The sequence below is a fragment of the Macaca nemestrina genome, chromosome 8, assembly GCF_043159975.1.
Source record: "Macaca nemestrina isolate mMacNem1 chromosome 8, mMacNem.hap1, whole genome shotgun sequence".
Taxonomy (NCBI): Eukaryota; Metazoa; Chordata; class Mammalia; order Primates; family Cercopithecidae; genus Macaca; species Macaca nemestrina.
The window spans coordinates 12,003,276-12,019,494 of record NC_092132.1 but is presented as its reverse complement, the minus strand read 5'-3'; the positions used below and the strand labels follow the sequence as shown (position 1 = coordinate 12,019,494).

At 50.7% G+C, this 16,219-nt stretch overlaps 1 protein-coding gene across 4 annotated transcripts in view; it reads right to left on the bottom strand.

Annotated features, from left to right (window-relative positions):
- The window catches only part of LOC105492837 (N-myc downstream regulated 1), a 60,406-nt gene extending 53,127 nt beyond the window's left edge, over positions 1 to 7,279 (bottom strand). For 2 of the 4 annotated variants that reach the window (XM_011760104.3, XM_011760106.3), the window contains exon 1: positions 7,138 to 7,279. The gene's annotated coding sequence lies outside the window, so the exon portion shown is untranslated. Of the gene's footprint in view, positions 1 to 6,527; positions 6,548 to 7,028; positions 7,049 to 7,137 lie in introns of those variants that run through there. The other 2 variants (XM_071067804.1, XM_071067805.1) reach the window with 2 other exon arrangements.
- Positions 7,280 to 16,219: the final 8,940 nt, after the last annotated feature.

Genomic DNA, 16,219 nt, shown 5'->3' with positions numbered 1-16,219 from the left:
GGAAACCCAGGCAGGAAGGTGCTTCACAAAGACAAAAGGGCCACGGGGTCTTACCAAGGCCCTGCTGGGCTCAGTTCTGGCCAGATTAGCCCTGCACCTTGGACCAAGGCCCCCACTTCTGCCGGCCTCAGACTCCTGTCTGTTAAGACTAGAGCCTTGCCCCAGCTCTGCCACCCATCTGCACACCCTCTTGAGCAAACTCTCCTGGGCCCCCAGAACTCCCACAGGGTGGGGCTGAAGGGGTATCCAGCAGAGAAACATCCATGATCTGTTCTAGAAGTTCCAGGTTCCACCCGCCACGAAGAGCAGCCTCAGGAAGGCAACAACATCACCCTACACAGACACACCACAAAAACAGCACCAGGAACAGTATCTGCAGCACTAACTGGGTTCTAAACCCTGTACTTCCTTTAAGCCTCACAGAAACCCTAGGAGGGAGGTGCCAGCATGTCACCATTTAACAGATGAGGAAACTGAGGCACCAAGAGGTTAAGATCTGTGCCCCAAGCCAGCAAGCATCAAGCTGGCACAGGTTAAAGCAACCTTAAAGGGAACGCTGAAATGACCTCAACATTGTCCTAAATATATCCATAGTCCTTACCACCACCCATGGCCCAGATGCAACGTTGTAAGGTGGGCTGCCTGTGACCGTGAGGCTGTCAGCGTGTGGAGGTCAGCTGGGACAGTCACATGCCTCTCCTCCACTCTGCAGCCGCCACTGAGCCACCATGAGTAGGTTTGAGCTTTTGGCAAAACCAGCGTCTTGAACTTTTCTCCCTTCACAACACCCAGAAGGTTCTGTTTTCTGCTCCCCCATAGCACCTTCCTAAGTGGCCAACTCAATGCTTTGCAAAGCGTTCACTCAGCACACTGTTTCACTTGCTCCTCAAGACGGTTCCCCCAGGAGAGCTTGGGTATTATACCCAGTTCCCAGACGGGTAACCTGAGGCTCAAAAACAAACACAAAGGCCCACTTGACTTCCAAAGGCCACATGTCTAGATTCCTCCCTGCGGAGGGAAAGGTGAAAAACGCACTGGTTTGCTGTGGGTGCAGGTGTGGCGCTCGCTCTCCTCGGGGGAGGGCAGACAACAGTCCCCTGGAGGCCTTCAGTGAAGCAGATAAAGGGAGGACAGGCGGGAATTGTTGACAAGTGTAGCATCGATTGTCACCAACAGCAACTGGCCCAGATTCCACCCTCCATAGCATGCCTGGTTTCAAGGCCACGTGAAAGCCAGTGTTCTCTCCAGCACATTGGGCTCTTTACAGAACAGATTTTAAAAGCAGGGGAAAAAATCAATGTGTGCTATGACTGTTTGCTATAGCAGCTTCCCTAGAAAATTGCCCAGAACGGCACCATTTCTGCCTGAACCTCAAGGAAAACCACCTTAGACAGACCCTGGATGGCCCTGCCTTACTGTGAATACATTCCTTTGTCATTTCTCTGCCAAAACAGATTTTGAAGTCAAGCTACACGGGCAGTTCACGGGCTCTCTTGGTGTTTTCTGGACCTTTTGAAACTCAAGGCCCTGGGGAGGGTGAGGAAGTTGGCAGTCTTCAAGCACTGTCTTTCTTATCTAATCAACTCAGCAAACAATATGGGTGGATTCACCGGACCTTCAAGAAAGTTCCCTAGTTTAGAGGTTAGGGAAATGTATCAGAGCAATCAAAATCAAGGAAACAGTGCAAATGGCACACAGAGAACAAAACCACACTAGGAACTCCTCGAGGGCCCCTGTGCTTTGCAGTGGACCCTGAAACCCAGGATGCATCAGTGATGTTTGATATTCAAGGAATGAATAAGGGATCACTAAGAAGGTGAACCCCACTGCCTCCCTCTCAAGCAAGCCAAAGCTGCATTCACTCCCTGGGTGTGGGTCCAGAGGGGCTGGAGGCGACACTGAACTTGTGTGTGTTCAGCTTGAGCACAGCACCAGGGAGATCCGCCAGAGTGTCCCAAACACAACAGCAGGAAGAGGGAGGTGTCAGGAATCTCGTCAGGGCCCACCTCTTTTCTGCAATACAACCGAGATCTTCCTGGAGATTCTCAGTGGAGTTTTGGCAGTTCGAGTAATTTGTTTGGCAGAGAGAAGATGACCGTCTGAGGGGATGAGGTGAATAACTGGAAGTCCAAAGGAGGACACTGGTCTCCTTAGAGGATTACTCTGTGAAATCTGCGAGACAGGCATGAGCTGCGCTGGATGGTCTGAGATAATTTGTGGACATCACACAAACGGAGCCAGTGTTAGCAGAGGACGAGGAAATGGATCCCTCATACAGAACCCTTTGTCCCGAGATGGGATGCTGGCCACGCTAACAGAATCCTTTTCCAGAATGGTCTTGCAGTTTCCACCCTCCGGAATGGTCCTCCGATCTCGTCTACGCAAGGTGGTCCAAGTTACTTCCTTAATCAAAGGAGGTGTCCTTTCACCACCACTAACACAATACCTACTAAGGACAGGCTCTCAGGTTTCATGGGGAACATGAGCAGGTCCCAGGAGGGACCCAACCCAGCCTCCCCTCCAGTAGGGGACAGCCAAGGAGGCCTTTCTGGAGAAAGGAGGAGAGTCCCACAATTAAAAAGGAGGAGGGAGAGGTGGTAAGCATTCCCAGCTGAGAGAGGCCACAGACCCAACTCTAAAATGGCCCTCTCACATCCACGTTTGAAGAGGGCTACTCAGAACCTTCTTAGGTTCCATGGGGGTGGGGCTGAGGGTGAAGACAGGAGAACAGGATGGAGAGCTGGGCCCCCACCCACCTCTCTTTAAACAGAACTCTATCCATAGTTAAAATGTATAGCTGCAGAAAGGCCCCCGCGGATTTACAGAAAGGAAAGATTAAACTGCTGGGGAGGGCACTCAAGGCCCCCAGACTGTTAAGGAGCCTCACTTTCTACCATCTCAGTTCAGGAACACCGGCTGAACTCAAAAGGTCAGAGATGAAGCCCAGGCAGGCAGGGGGTAGGCAGGTCTGTAAACAATGTTAGGTAGGAAAGTCAAAGATCTGGGTCAAAAAGGGACCTGTTATGGCCCCAATTGTGTAATCCATTCCCATTCTGTAGTGCTGGGGCTGATACCCCACCCGAGGGGGCCCAGGTTTCTTTTCACATGGCCCCCACCCCAAGAACTTGGCTCCACGTTGGCACCTACTCATGGCCCTCTACTTCTGCAACCGCCTTCCTGTGGGGCCTCAGTGTCCCCAGCCCTTCTGCGCACCTGCCTGGGCCAAGTTCTCAGCCAAGACCGCTATCTAGCCTGCCTCTGCCTCCAAGTTGAAAGATAAAAAGCCAAGCGGACACGCAGGCCTTCCACCACACAGCCATCAAGAGAGGCAGGAAGAGCAGCCTGGGGTGGATCCAGGAAATCAAACTCATTCTCAAAACGTGGGCCCAGAGGGTGTGGGCAGCCTCCAAGGGCAATGTTGGAGTGTGGAAAAGGCTCAGGAGGCTCACCTTGGCCAGAACCCCACTCACTGGACTCTGGACACAAGAGTCACCAGCCTGAGCCTCAATGTTCTGACCTGAGAGGTGGAAAGAATGTCTTCTACCTCAGTTAGATGATGTGATGCATTGAACCTCCAAGGCACTGTAGCAAAGAAGAGCCATTTACTGAGCACTAATTCCCAGGCACTGCAGACACAGGGTGGCCTGAAGGTACAGTGGCATGCATGGCCACACCTTCCTTTCTTCTCTCCCCTGTCGTTCCAGAGCAGAAGTACTCAACTCTGGCTGACTGCAGGATACCCCACTCCCAACCCAGCCAAGGGAGCTTTGAAACAATAGGGTATCCCCTGATGGAGACAGAATCACAGGAGACTGGGCATGGAAATGTGCATTTCAGAAGAGGTTCTCACGACACTATTATGCAACCTACATAAGCTTAGCAAAAAGCAAAACCTAGGTCAAGCATTTGCATGCACTTTCACAGCCTTGGGTAGGTTTAGGACAAAGGGCCCCAGACTCTGCTTGCCAAGAAGATGCCTTGAGAATGTCTTCTGTGGGTGTTCCTAACAACAAACACCTACACACTGTTTTCCACATGCTGGGTGCTGTTCTCAGTTTACACAGATTAATAGTTACACATCCTGATGACACCATGTCTGTTACTCTCATTTTACAGAAAAGCAAACTGAGGCATGGAGCTCCTGATTGCCCTTTCATTCGATCCCGATTTCTTCAGGCGCCCCAACATGTTGCCATGGAAAAAAAACAAAGGCTCTGAAGTCCAACTGCCCGGGTTCAAACTCTGGCTCTCCCACCTGAGCCATATGGCTACAGGCAAATCCTGAAACTCTCCTGGCCTCAGTTGCCTCATCCACTCAGTGGAGCAATACGGTCCAGGCAGCGTTCTTGTGAGGATGAAGGCCGATGAAGGGAGACAGTGGCTGTTCTGGAGGGAGAGGGACGCCGTGTCCCTCCCTGGCCTTCCTTCCAGGCTGAGTCAAACCTGAACTCTGCTTGAGTCTTAGATGCTGAGTCATCACGCTTTCTCTCCCAGGACAGGGCCTTTGAGTCACGTCTGGAATGGGATTCTCTGGGGTTGGGTCCCAAGGAAGAACTGCAGCTTTGGGCCATCAGAAAAACACAGTGCCATCTTTCTTTCAGGGCCATGTGAAGGCAAGTTCAGGCCAGTGGGTTTCAATGTACCCCGGGGGGAGGGCCCTCAGCTCAGCTGAAATCTGTCTTCTGTCATGGGGGGGCAGCCCCCATTCAAAGGCCAACTCAGGGGGCTGCAGCCTCTACGCCCCTGCCCTTCAGGCTGGCTTTGCTAATCTCTCAAAAATACCTGATTTACACTTTTAAAAAAATCATCCCACTCTGCCCCTTTGGCCTCAAAAATTTCCTCGCCAGAAACTCAGTGAAGATGCAATTTCCTTTTGCCCCTCCATAGCAGGCAGGCAAAATCCTGTCAGGAACCCTTTCCACTGCCTTCAGTCCCACTCAGGAGCCTCCCACAAAGCTGAGCTCCAGCTCAGCTCGGCCTGGGCACATCCCTCCCCATCCCTGTGCCTCATTTTCCATCTGTAAAATGGGAAGAAGTTGGACTAGGTCCTGTGTGAGTTTTTTTACTCCATTCCAAATGATCAAACCTTGTTGCTCCAAAACAACTTCTTCAGGAGAAGAGACTCAAACAGACACTCCAGGGTCCCTCAAAAGCCAAACCCAACACCTCCACCCATGCACAGTCTATTACCTTGCCTGAAACTCAACCTGCTGGTTCACAGAGAATGGGGCAGAAGACCCAGAGCCATCCACTTCATCCCATGTGCATATTTCAACTCCTCCCACCTGCCAGGCACTGGGCCAGGGGCCAGCTTACAGGGCGAGGCAGGCAAATCCTTCCCCTTGCCCAGATACAGCTTACATTCTCGTGGGAGACACGGTCCCGCAAAGCTAAGAAGTCACGGGTCAGGAGAACACCCTGTTTTCCATCCACACGGAAACCCTCTCTCTCCCTTACACCTTCCTCCATCCCCCACTTTGTGCCACCCCAGCCTGGGGCTGGCTCTGCCGCCACACACACCACACAGAACCGGTCTGTGTCTCCAGCTGTGTGTCTTCCCCACCAAAAAGCAGCCCTTCCAAGACGGGCGCTGGGGTTTGCCCCCACTGCACCTCGCTTATTTCAATCACATTTGTGAAACTCAATAAGGACGCCAGAATTTCTAAACAGGAAGAGTCTAGACTGAAAAATTCACCTTGAAACTGCATTTCTGCAGCAAGCACAGGGGGTTTGTATTTAGATATGTTCATTTGATGCAGCTTAGGAGAAGGTCCCGTGCAGCTGATGGCTATTATAAGGATGTCTACCGCCCTCCTGCCTGGCCACTGGCTGACCTCTGAATCTTAGATATTTCCCAGTAGCTTAAAGAAACCAAGCAAACTGAAGTGTCCCCAGCGTCCGTGAGGAAGGGTTGTTCTTGGGTGGGCATAAGATAACCAAGGGCCCTGCCTCCCCCACCCGCTGCCAGGCATCTCCCACTTCCAAGCCACAAAGGCGTGCTGTTCAGGACCCCCAGGGACAGCAGGGACAACAGGCGGGGAGGTATGGGGGAGGGGTGGGAGTAAGGAACCGACCCACTAAATTCCAGCTCCAGCTACTAATTTGACAGAGGCGTGACAGCGTGTTTCCCCCAGAACCAGCCGCATTCCCCACGCCCAGCCCGAATCTCCTCCCGAGGCTGAATCAGAGACCGCGGCGGATCCCCCAAGAACGTCGGAGTAATTCCAGCTGTTCTCCCCCCCTGGAGAGCAGGAGCGGCCAGCACCGGAGGCAGGGGAGGGGAGGAAAGCGGGGAGGGTGGGCGGAGGCGAAAATGACGCCACTCCTAGCTCCAGCCAGCTCAGGGGCCGCCAAATGTCCGCGAGACCCCTCTCGCCCAGGCCACTTCTCCCACGCCGCCGCTGCTCCAATCGCGGGTTCCTCCGGGGGCGCACCCTGCCCAGCGGCGCTCGCAGACACTTGCTCCCACTCGCGTGCTGCACTGTGACACACCCTGGACCCTCCCCCCAACACACGTTTACACTCACACGCACACCGCCCTGTGTGTGCTACGGGACTGAAGCGCCACCAGCCTCTCGGATCCACGCCCGTTCCCGACCCAGTCTGTGAGCCAGACACACCCACGCCCCCTTCTCCAGCCTCCTCGCCAGCGCCGCTCACCTCTACCATCCCCATCCACACACTCGCGCTCAATCTCTCCGTTCCCAAACACACACACCCACACCCACACACACACTCCCCTAGTCCCTTCTGCACCCACGTCCAGCGCGCACCCCTGCCAACGGCGCCAGCTGGGATTCGGAGAGGAGGCCAGGAAACGCTATCCTGGCGTTTTCGGACCGTCTCATCACCCCTTCCGGACCTCCAAAACCCCATATCCGCAGCTAGCGGGGAGATGAATGGGAATCTGTCTTTTTTTCCTCCCTTTCCGTAATTGAACACCCCCAACTTCAGCGGTGTCTGCACCCACAGCCCCTTCGCGCCCGCGCCCCTGGGCGGCCGCACACTTGCAGCTCCGAGGCGCTTACTCCTGGGGTCCGAGGGGCTACAAAGGGCGGTCCCGGCGCTCGAGCGGCACCGCACGGGCGGCCTCTTTCTGCTCCGCGTCGCGCCCGGGAGAAGAGGGCGCGGGCTTACCTAACGCGAGGGAGAAAAGAAAGGACGGTGCTGAGGCTGGCGGTGCAGCGCCCCGCGGAAGCCGAGGGCGGAAGGTGAGCTGGCGAGCTTGAGCGCGAGCGGTGAGCCAGACGAGGTTTGTTTACGTCCCGGCGGAGGGCGACTTTATAGGCACCGCGGCCCCGCCCCCGCGCCTCGCCCCTCCCAGACCCTCGCGGTCCCCGCACGCAGCCGGGACACACCCCTTCCCCGCTCCCTCCTCCCGGGCGCGTAGGGCTGGGCTGGGGCAGCGGCGCGGCGGGCGCCCACTGGAGCCGCCGCCTGTTGCGCAAGCCTTCGTAGGGGCGCGGCCGGGAGGGGCCTCGGGGCCCGGGTTGTGGGTCGGCTCTGCAGTCCCCTCCGAGTCCGGGTCCTCGGCCTGTGCAGCGGGTGCGTATGCCCTGCCCGGAGGAGCTGTTTGTGTGCTTGTGCGTGTTCATGTGCGCGCTCGTGCGTGTGCATGTGGACTTCCTTGTGTCTCCGTGTGGGCGGAGGCCCCCCAGCTCTGCCTCAGAGTTTCTTCTGAGTCTCGTAGCGCCGCGCCCTGAGCGACTCCCTTCACTTCCTCCGGGTCTCACCCGCTCGGCTCCCCAGCCGGATTCAGCTGCCTGCCCAGCAGCTGCCTTCCCTTTCGCCAGATAGGTTCCCTCCCATTCTCACCCTTCCTTGTCGCGAAAGCTCTCGCTGAAATCCTCGCTGCGGTTTAATCCCGTCCATCTTGCCCACCGCCGCCCAGCACCCAGCGCCTCCCCTTCCCCTCATCTTCCCAGTTCTAAGCACACTCACTGTACCTTGCCCACTAGGCTCTTCTCTCCTGCCCCACAAACCCAGATGGGAGGGTTCTCACCCCTTCCTATTCTGATTTCCTGAACTTTCAAGACACACCCTTTCCAACCTTAGCACTGTCCTGCTCTGCTGCTCTGTTTGTAACTATTGCCTGCATGTTCTCATCTGGCCAAAGAAACCAGCAATTCTCAACCCCTACTGCACATGAGACGCCCCAGAGGAGCCGCCAAAATTAATCAATAAATAGATGATAAAAAGAGAGATGGACGCCAGAAAGGTTTAATCAGAATCTCAGGGGGTGCAAACCACCTGGGCATTTGGGGTTTTTACAAAGCTACCCAGGTGGCTCCTGACGTGCAGCCAGGTTGAGAAGCACTGCATGGAGGAACATGATTTTATGAATAAAGGAAGCCTGACTCATACCTGGCACCGTCATTGTCCTCAGGCTACCTGCCCAGCGTTGAATTTGCCACTGAGCCCAGGACCAGACCCAGGGCAAGCTCGGGTGACCCTCCCTGCCCCTCCACAGACACATACGCGCGTGCGCACACACACTTCCTGCTGAATTGTAAACCTCTTTTCTATGCCAACCCATGCTGTCTCCAAGGCAGGGGCCATGGCTCTCCTCTGCATCCCACATGCCTCCCTAGGCCCTTAAACTGATTTATTATGTCATTCCACAAGGAACAGAATTGAGCTGCTCTTATGAGCTGGGTCCTGTGCTCCGCCACTGGGAAAGGACTGAAAAGGCAAAGACATTTTCTACAGGTGCATAGCATATACAGCCCCAAGATGCAGTTTCTCCATCCATACAGCGTGGTTGAGCTGAGCTCATTCATTCCCTAACTATATTAAGGACCTACTATGCCCAGGCACCATTCTAGACCCTGGGGACATGATCATGAACAACAACAACAACAGCAACAACAAAAATGTGCATCTCTGGGAGCCATCACGTTGTTAAAGACCCTCCCAGATCAAGCAGTCTGTGTGCCTGTTTTCTTTTAGCCAGCTTACACATACCCATTCTCCCGTAGGCTCCCTCATTGTGGCGATTTATTGAGTGAACACCTTTGACTTTTTATCTGCTAAAGATACAAGAGTGTCAAGTTCAAAAGTGCGGAGTGTCAAGATAAGGAATGTCAAGTTCAAAAGCGCAGGGAAGGCGGCCCACTTCTTCAATAACAAATGGAACTCCTAGTGCATGGAAATGCAAGGGCATTTTGCCAGGGGAGGCCCTTGCCTGTCTGTTAGAAGAGGTCCTCAGGACAGAACGCTAAGAGCAGCCCAGACTTGCAGCTTGAAACCCCGAGGAGGATGCCTGGTGGGAGGCTGGGCTTGTGTGGGAAGCCTAACCTTCTGGAAGACCATTAGCATTGAACAAGTCAGAGGACAGAGGAGGGAGAGTGGAGTGAAGAGAAAAGAGCTGAGAGGGGAGGCAAGAATTTGAGCAGTGGAACACAATTTTCCAAATGATGGCATTCTAAAATCAGAGTCCACATCACCTTGGAGAAGGCCTGAGGAAGACACCATTTGGATTCCACACTCCCCTCCCTCAGCCCAACACAGCCAATTTTCCTTCCCCATTGAAAAGGATGTTTTCTTCCACTGAGCGCCAGATGAAGTAGTTTTCTCAAGTTTAGTTAAGTGTCACTCCGCAGGAGAAAGACTGTCTTTAGCACAGGTCTGGATGCACATAAAGCATAGAGGATGCCCACCCTATGCAGGGGCTCCTTTCTGGGACCTGGGAGCTGCATGCACCTCCACATCCCCCACCCCAGCCAGCTGAGGAGGCAGAAGCTCGCGGAGCTGAATGTGGGTGCAAACGCACTGACTGTTTACATTATTCCTCTTTCTCGCTGGTCAGCAGTAGAATCAGATTTGCTTAGTAAATGCACATGCGCTGCAAATCCGTCACAGGATGAGGTCGGATTTTCTGGACTGATGTCCACTGGAAATTTCTACTTAACAACACCTTAGATTTTATACTAGAATATTCTAACTAAATGTTCCAAAAATGACCATAGGAATCACCTATTCCCAAATGTCTTCCTTAAAACTCGTGGGTACTCGGGGTTGGGAGAGACCAAGATGCAGCGGGGATTCATGGGGAAGAACCCAGTGGTCTGTGGCCCCAACTCCAACTTCACCACTTATGAGCTGTAGTACCTGAGGCAAATTACTCCACCTCTCTGTGCATGGAGGAAACGAGTGAGAGAAACCGTCAGGCCTTTCAATCACAATTTATGGGCCTACTGCTGCAGACCATCATCTTTTCTGTCTGTCAAAATGAAAAAGTGTCCCTAAAAAGTGAGTATCTTCCCAGCTCCAGTCCTGGGCTCCCTCGGAACCCCCTCTCTCCTCCAGCATCCATCTCTCCCTTTCTTTTGGATCAAACTAATCAACAAGTAATGATTCACTGCAATCAATGATCCACCCTAAACCAATCCCCTCTTAATCCCAAGTCCCCATCTCCTGTACTGCAGCCCAATTCCTCTCACCCCGTCCTCTGTAAACTTTCCAAAACAGGCATTTGTACCTAAAGGCTCGCCTTATCTCCTCTTCCTTTTGCTTTGTAGTGTTTGTCAAGTTTTTCTTGAACCTGGTCAAATAAGTCTTCAAAACTTGTTAGGAAAGACAACAGCCTTTGTCCCCCCACTTTCCCACTTCTCTATCCCCAGAAGTCACCACTGTCCGCTCTTGGAGAATTATTTCTATCTTATCTTTGCCACTTGCAGACTCTATGCTCTTGGGCAAGTTATTTCATTTCCTGCCTCTGCCTCCTTGTGTATAAGATACACATAACAATATAGGGTCACTGTGATAAATAGATGTGTTAATATATGTAAAGTGCCTATAACAGTCCCTGGCACATAGAAAGCTCTCATTAAAGTGTTCACCATCATCCTCACTGTCATCATCACCATCAGCATCATCATCATCATCATCTCATCCCATCCCTCCTGGCATCTTGCACACCTGATCGTAGAGAAGTTCAGTAAATATTTGTTGAAGAACTGAGCAAATGCAGATGTTTCTCTCTGAACTCACCCCATCTTATTCGGTGTTACTGCTTGGACTCTGTTAGGAGGGAAAAGGGGATTCTACCTGCTTCATGATCCCAAGTGGAGGGACTGCCATCTGGGATTTTTACTTAAGTAAAAGTAAATTATCCCAGTTCTCTGCAAGCATGCCTGGCCTGTAATATCAAGTTGTGAGCAATGAAAATTTTTTTTAAAAAACTGTGAAAGGAATACAATTCCAAATGAGGGTGAAGGGTAGGCTATGTTCAGGATATGTAATAAATCCTTTACTTTGAACATATATGAAGAGTTGTGCAATGTTTGGCCCTTAGAAAATCAGTTTCTCCTCACTCTTGGCTTGGATGAGTTTCCTAGGACTGTCATAACAAATCACCATAAACTGGGTGGCTTAAAACAGCAGCCATGTATTCTCCCACCATTCTGGAGGCTAGAAGTAAAAACTCCAGATGTGGACAGGGACCTGCTCCCTCTGAAGTCTCAGGGAAGAATCCTTCCTCGCTCCTTCCTGGCTCCTGGTGGTTCCTGGCAATCCCTGCTGCTCCTCGGCTTATACATGCCTCACTTCAATCATGGTCTCCGTCAGCACATTCCTTCCTCTCTCGTCTCTCTGTGACTTCTCATCTTAACCTACCTAATTATATTCTGCAAACATCCTGTTTCCAAATACGGTAATTTTTGTTTGTTTGTTGTTTTAGAGATGGAATCTTGCTATGTAACCCAGGCTGGCCTCCAACTCCTGGGCTCAAGAGATCTTCCAATCTCAGCCTCCCAAGTAGCTGATACTACAGACATGCACCACCACACCAGGCTCTTTTGAAGTTTTGCATGGACGTGAATTTTCAGAGAGAAACTGTTCAACCCCATACATGGCTAACATGGATTTAGCAAGTATTTGTAGCATATTTGCTGAGAGATGTACTCAAGGGGCTGCTCAGAGCAGCCCTGACAACAGTGCACTCGTAGGATCCCGCGACAGCCCCCTTTTATTCTCTGTCCCTCCCATGTCCTTGATCACATGGCCGGTTCCATTGTCATCTTGATTAATCTAAATCATAGGTCCTGCCTCATTAGGCCTTTCACTGCTCCTGTTGCCTGCCAAGTTCACCATGCCAGCCCTGGTGTGGCCATAGGGATATTCCTCGGCGAGCCCAGGCTTGTGTCTGCCTCTCCACATTCTCCTCCAGCCAGAGTCACTCACTGCTTTTCCTGAAAATATTCATCTTCACCTACATCTCTGAACTTTTGACTAAGCTGCTTTCTCCTCCTAGAGAGCCTTCCCACCCCCTTCACCTGTGGTGACTTCACTCATTCACTCTTCCTGGAAACACAGCAGGGTTGATCACCACCCATTTCCTTTCCCCTTCTTCCTGCCGCTCCCTCCTTGAAGTCAGGCATGTCAGGGTGACTTGCACTGTCAATGGATGGTGAGTGGAAGTGACCTGTGTCACTGCTGGGTGGGAACTTTTGCAAGCACTGTGTGACTCAGCTGCTCTTCTGACTCCTGCCACTGTAACTAGCCAAACACCAAATGGTGGAGGCTCCATTCCCTGGGGCTGGGAGGAAGGAAACACGACGCAGAGCCTGCAACTGACCTAAAATGGACATGTAACATGGCAGTTGCTAAGGCAGGAATGTATGTGTCCCCACCGCCCCATAGATTTACATGATGAAAGCCAACCCTCAATGTGATGGTGTTAGGAGGTGGGGCCTCTAGAAGGATATCAGGTCATGAGGGTGAAGCCCTCCTGGATGGAACCAGTGCTCTTATCAAAGAGACCCCAGAGAGATGCTTTTACCCTTCTGCCTTGTGAATTATAGTCAAAACATGACTGTCTATGAGGAACAGGCCCTCACCAGGCAGCAGGGCCTTGATCTGGGACTTCCCAACCTTCAGAACTATGAGAAATAAATTTCTGCTATTTATAAGCTACTCTGTTTATAATATTTTGTAATAGTAGACAGGAAAGAAAGAAAACCTGTTTCCATGTGCTGCTAAGATTCTGAGGGAGGTTGTTACTGCAGCCTAACATAGCCCATCCTAACTGATACACCATCCTCCAGGGCCCATGCAAACTGCCAGCTCCCCTAGCAAACCTCTCATTCTCCTGCAACGAAATTCTTCTTTTTTTAGAAATTCAGTACAAATTTGTTGAGAATTCATGTCCCACTAGGCACTGTGTGCTATACTAAGAAAAAACAGATAAGCAACAAAAAAAGCATATTCCCTACCCTCATGAGAGCCACATCAGACCAAAACAAATGGCATAATTATATAATTGCAATTGTTGCAAGTGAAGATTATGTAAGCCAAGAATCTCCCCTACTCTGGAAAGTCAGGAAAAGCCCGCATGAATGAGCATGACCTTAACACCTTCAGACCTCCTGAGTATTTTGTATTTTTATTTTTATTAGTTAGAATTCTTTAATGTAGCCCATTGTGGTGGCTCACATCTGTAATTCCAGCACTTTGGGAGGCCGAGGCAGGGCAGGTCACTTGAGGTCAGGAGTTCGAGACCAGCCTGGCCAATATGGCAAAACCCCATCTCTACAAAAAGTACAAAACTGGCTGGGCTTGGTGACGCATGCCTATAATCCCAGCTACTCGGGAGGCTGAGGCAGGAGAATTGCTTGAACCCAGGAGGTGGAGGTTGCAGTTAGCCAAGATTGCACCACTGCACTCCAGCCTGGGTGACAGAGTGAGATTCCATCTCAAAAGAAAAAGAAAAGAAAAAAAGAACTCATTAATGTATACCTGGCATCAATATAATTTGGAATGCCTTCAGCAATAAAGGGGGGCAGGGAGTAGTTATGGGCTCATGCAGCAGTAAGGTCCAGAGGAGAAGCAGGTTCAGCATGGAGGATCCAGGGCTGATATCACCAGGACTCTGTCTCTAGATCTCAGCATCACCCAGGTTAGTCTTATTTGGTTTTGGCTTTGTTCTCTGACAGGTTCTTTCTAGATTAAATCACAAGGCTGTCAGGTCATATTAGGTCAATTAATTAGGGACCTCCTCTCTGAGGAAAGCAGATCCCTGAAATTTTTTCCTCATTTTTGGAGAGGTTTTGGGGAGCTTTGATACACCTTATATGCTTGTCAGCCACTTGTTCTGAAATTGCTGACCCTTCACACTCTACCCATGTTTTTTGCCTCACCTGATCATCTGCCTCCACCACCATCACCACCAACTGCACCTTCCAGCCAAACCTGCCTGCCTGCCTCATTCCATCAGGCCAGCCAGCTTCATGTCTTTGTGCCTTTGCTGTTGCCTCTGCAGGGTGGAACTTGTTGTTGGGGGGCAATGAGTCCTCTATCTTGGAAACACAATACCTTACATAGGATGGATAAGACTGAAGTGATCTTTGTTAACTAAAGGGAAGGAAAGGAGAGAGAGGAGGGAAGAAGAGAGAGAGAGAGATGGAAAGAAGGAAGGAAGGGAGCAGAGCAAGAAAGAAGGAAAAGAGAGGGATGAAGAGAGGAAGGGAGAGGAGGGGAAGGAAAGAGAAAGGGAGAAGGAGGGAGGGAGGGAGGGAAGGAAGGAAGGAAGGAAGGAAAAAAAGAAAGGAAGATAGAGTTCAGTCTAATATACAGACAATTGGCTTAAAACTACCCTCATTCATTGAGTATTAGACTATAGGATGGTTCTTTGGCATTTTCTAAGCTTTAACCTGCCTCCAAGGCTGCACTTACCTTATTAATAGAGGGACTCAGTGACTTTCTGAGAGAGAATGATTGTCTTTACTGAGAGAAAAGTTAGATTTAGCCTCACTGGATCTCCCACCTGGCTCTTGACTGATGATTCCCTGCCACCATCACCTGGGATCTCGTTTAAGAATTGCAAAAAGATTTTGTAGCAATCATTCAACTTATTCCCCAACCTGATTGCAGGATAATAACACCTGACTTTGCATTTTTTGTACACAGTTAAATTTCAAGTAGGACATTCCTTTGCTGGACCTGGAGGTACATTCCATCTTGGTCAATAAATTATCCTGCTCAATGTGATTAGAATTAGAAATGCAAGTGTAAGCCTTTTATTTGTTCACTTGCAATGCTTTCTGAAGCTGAGTCTAAATGGCTCATAGATTCATTCCTGATGAGTAGCCTACTAACCCACAACTCAGCAACAGCACTAATTGTGCAGGAGCCTATTGCTCCCTCTTTCTGGAAAGAGACTGAAACGTTCACCCCGTCCAGGTATTCCAGCAATGTGTAATTTTGGCTCCCACTAGGACAAGATGCAAGAAGAGAGGAGAAATTCACCCCAGTTCTAGACAACACAGGGAAGACTAGTCACCCTGCATGCTGCAAAAAAATCAGACACATGCACAGGGAATGATGGGCTGCAGCACAGAAGAGTTGATGTTATCTTCAAGTTACAAGACAGACCAAACTATCCCGGCCCGCGGGATAGTCAGAGCAGGCCCTGGAGGAGGGGGTGGGAATTTGGGGAACAAGAGACACGAGAAACGGAGACAAGACAGTGCTCTGATCAAGTCTCGTTTAATGGCGGTAATGCACTGCCTTATATACACTTGGAAGGGAAGGGATTGGGCCAAGGCGGAAATGATCTCATTGCCGAGGGCGTGGCCAGGTTAGTTTCGGTTTCTCCGGTCGGACGTCATGTTGCGCTTGCGCTATTAAGTAACAATTTTCCCGGGCGCGGGAAAAGTGAGTGAAGAAGAAGCAGGAAGAGCGCCATCTTTAATGAGGTATTAGTACGGGGGAAAAAAGGCAAAGATAGGGAGAAGGTGTGGGGTGGAAATGAACACAGCTCAGGTGTTTAATCTTTAATTATTATTCGCTATGGCCGGGGTGTGCAGCTCCGGACACCAAACCACAGCTGCCCTGTTCTTAAGCAAAAAGGGAGGTTATGCAGAGGAGAAACCAATAGACTTTTATGAAAATTGTCAGAATCAAAATGGAGTCAATTGTGTTTAAAAAAAAAATTAAAAATGGAGTGAGGGAAGGCCAAAAGGACAAGGTGCTCATGCAAAAATGTCGGATAATAAGAAGTATCACAAAAGACTACAAAAAGCACAACCTTACACAAAAGCTATTGCAACCTTACACACACACAAAAATACCTCTGCAAGGGTATCCTCCCAGCAAGTCCCTGCCCAACCTTGGACTGATGCCATCCTTGTTATTAATCCTTGTAGCCAAGGATATAATTATCAAAAACAATTATGTGGTCCTCCTCATTTTTCCTTTAAAAGTCTTTGGCTTTTTTTTT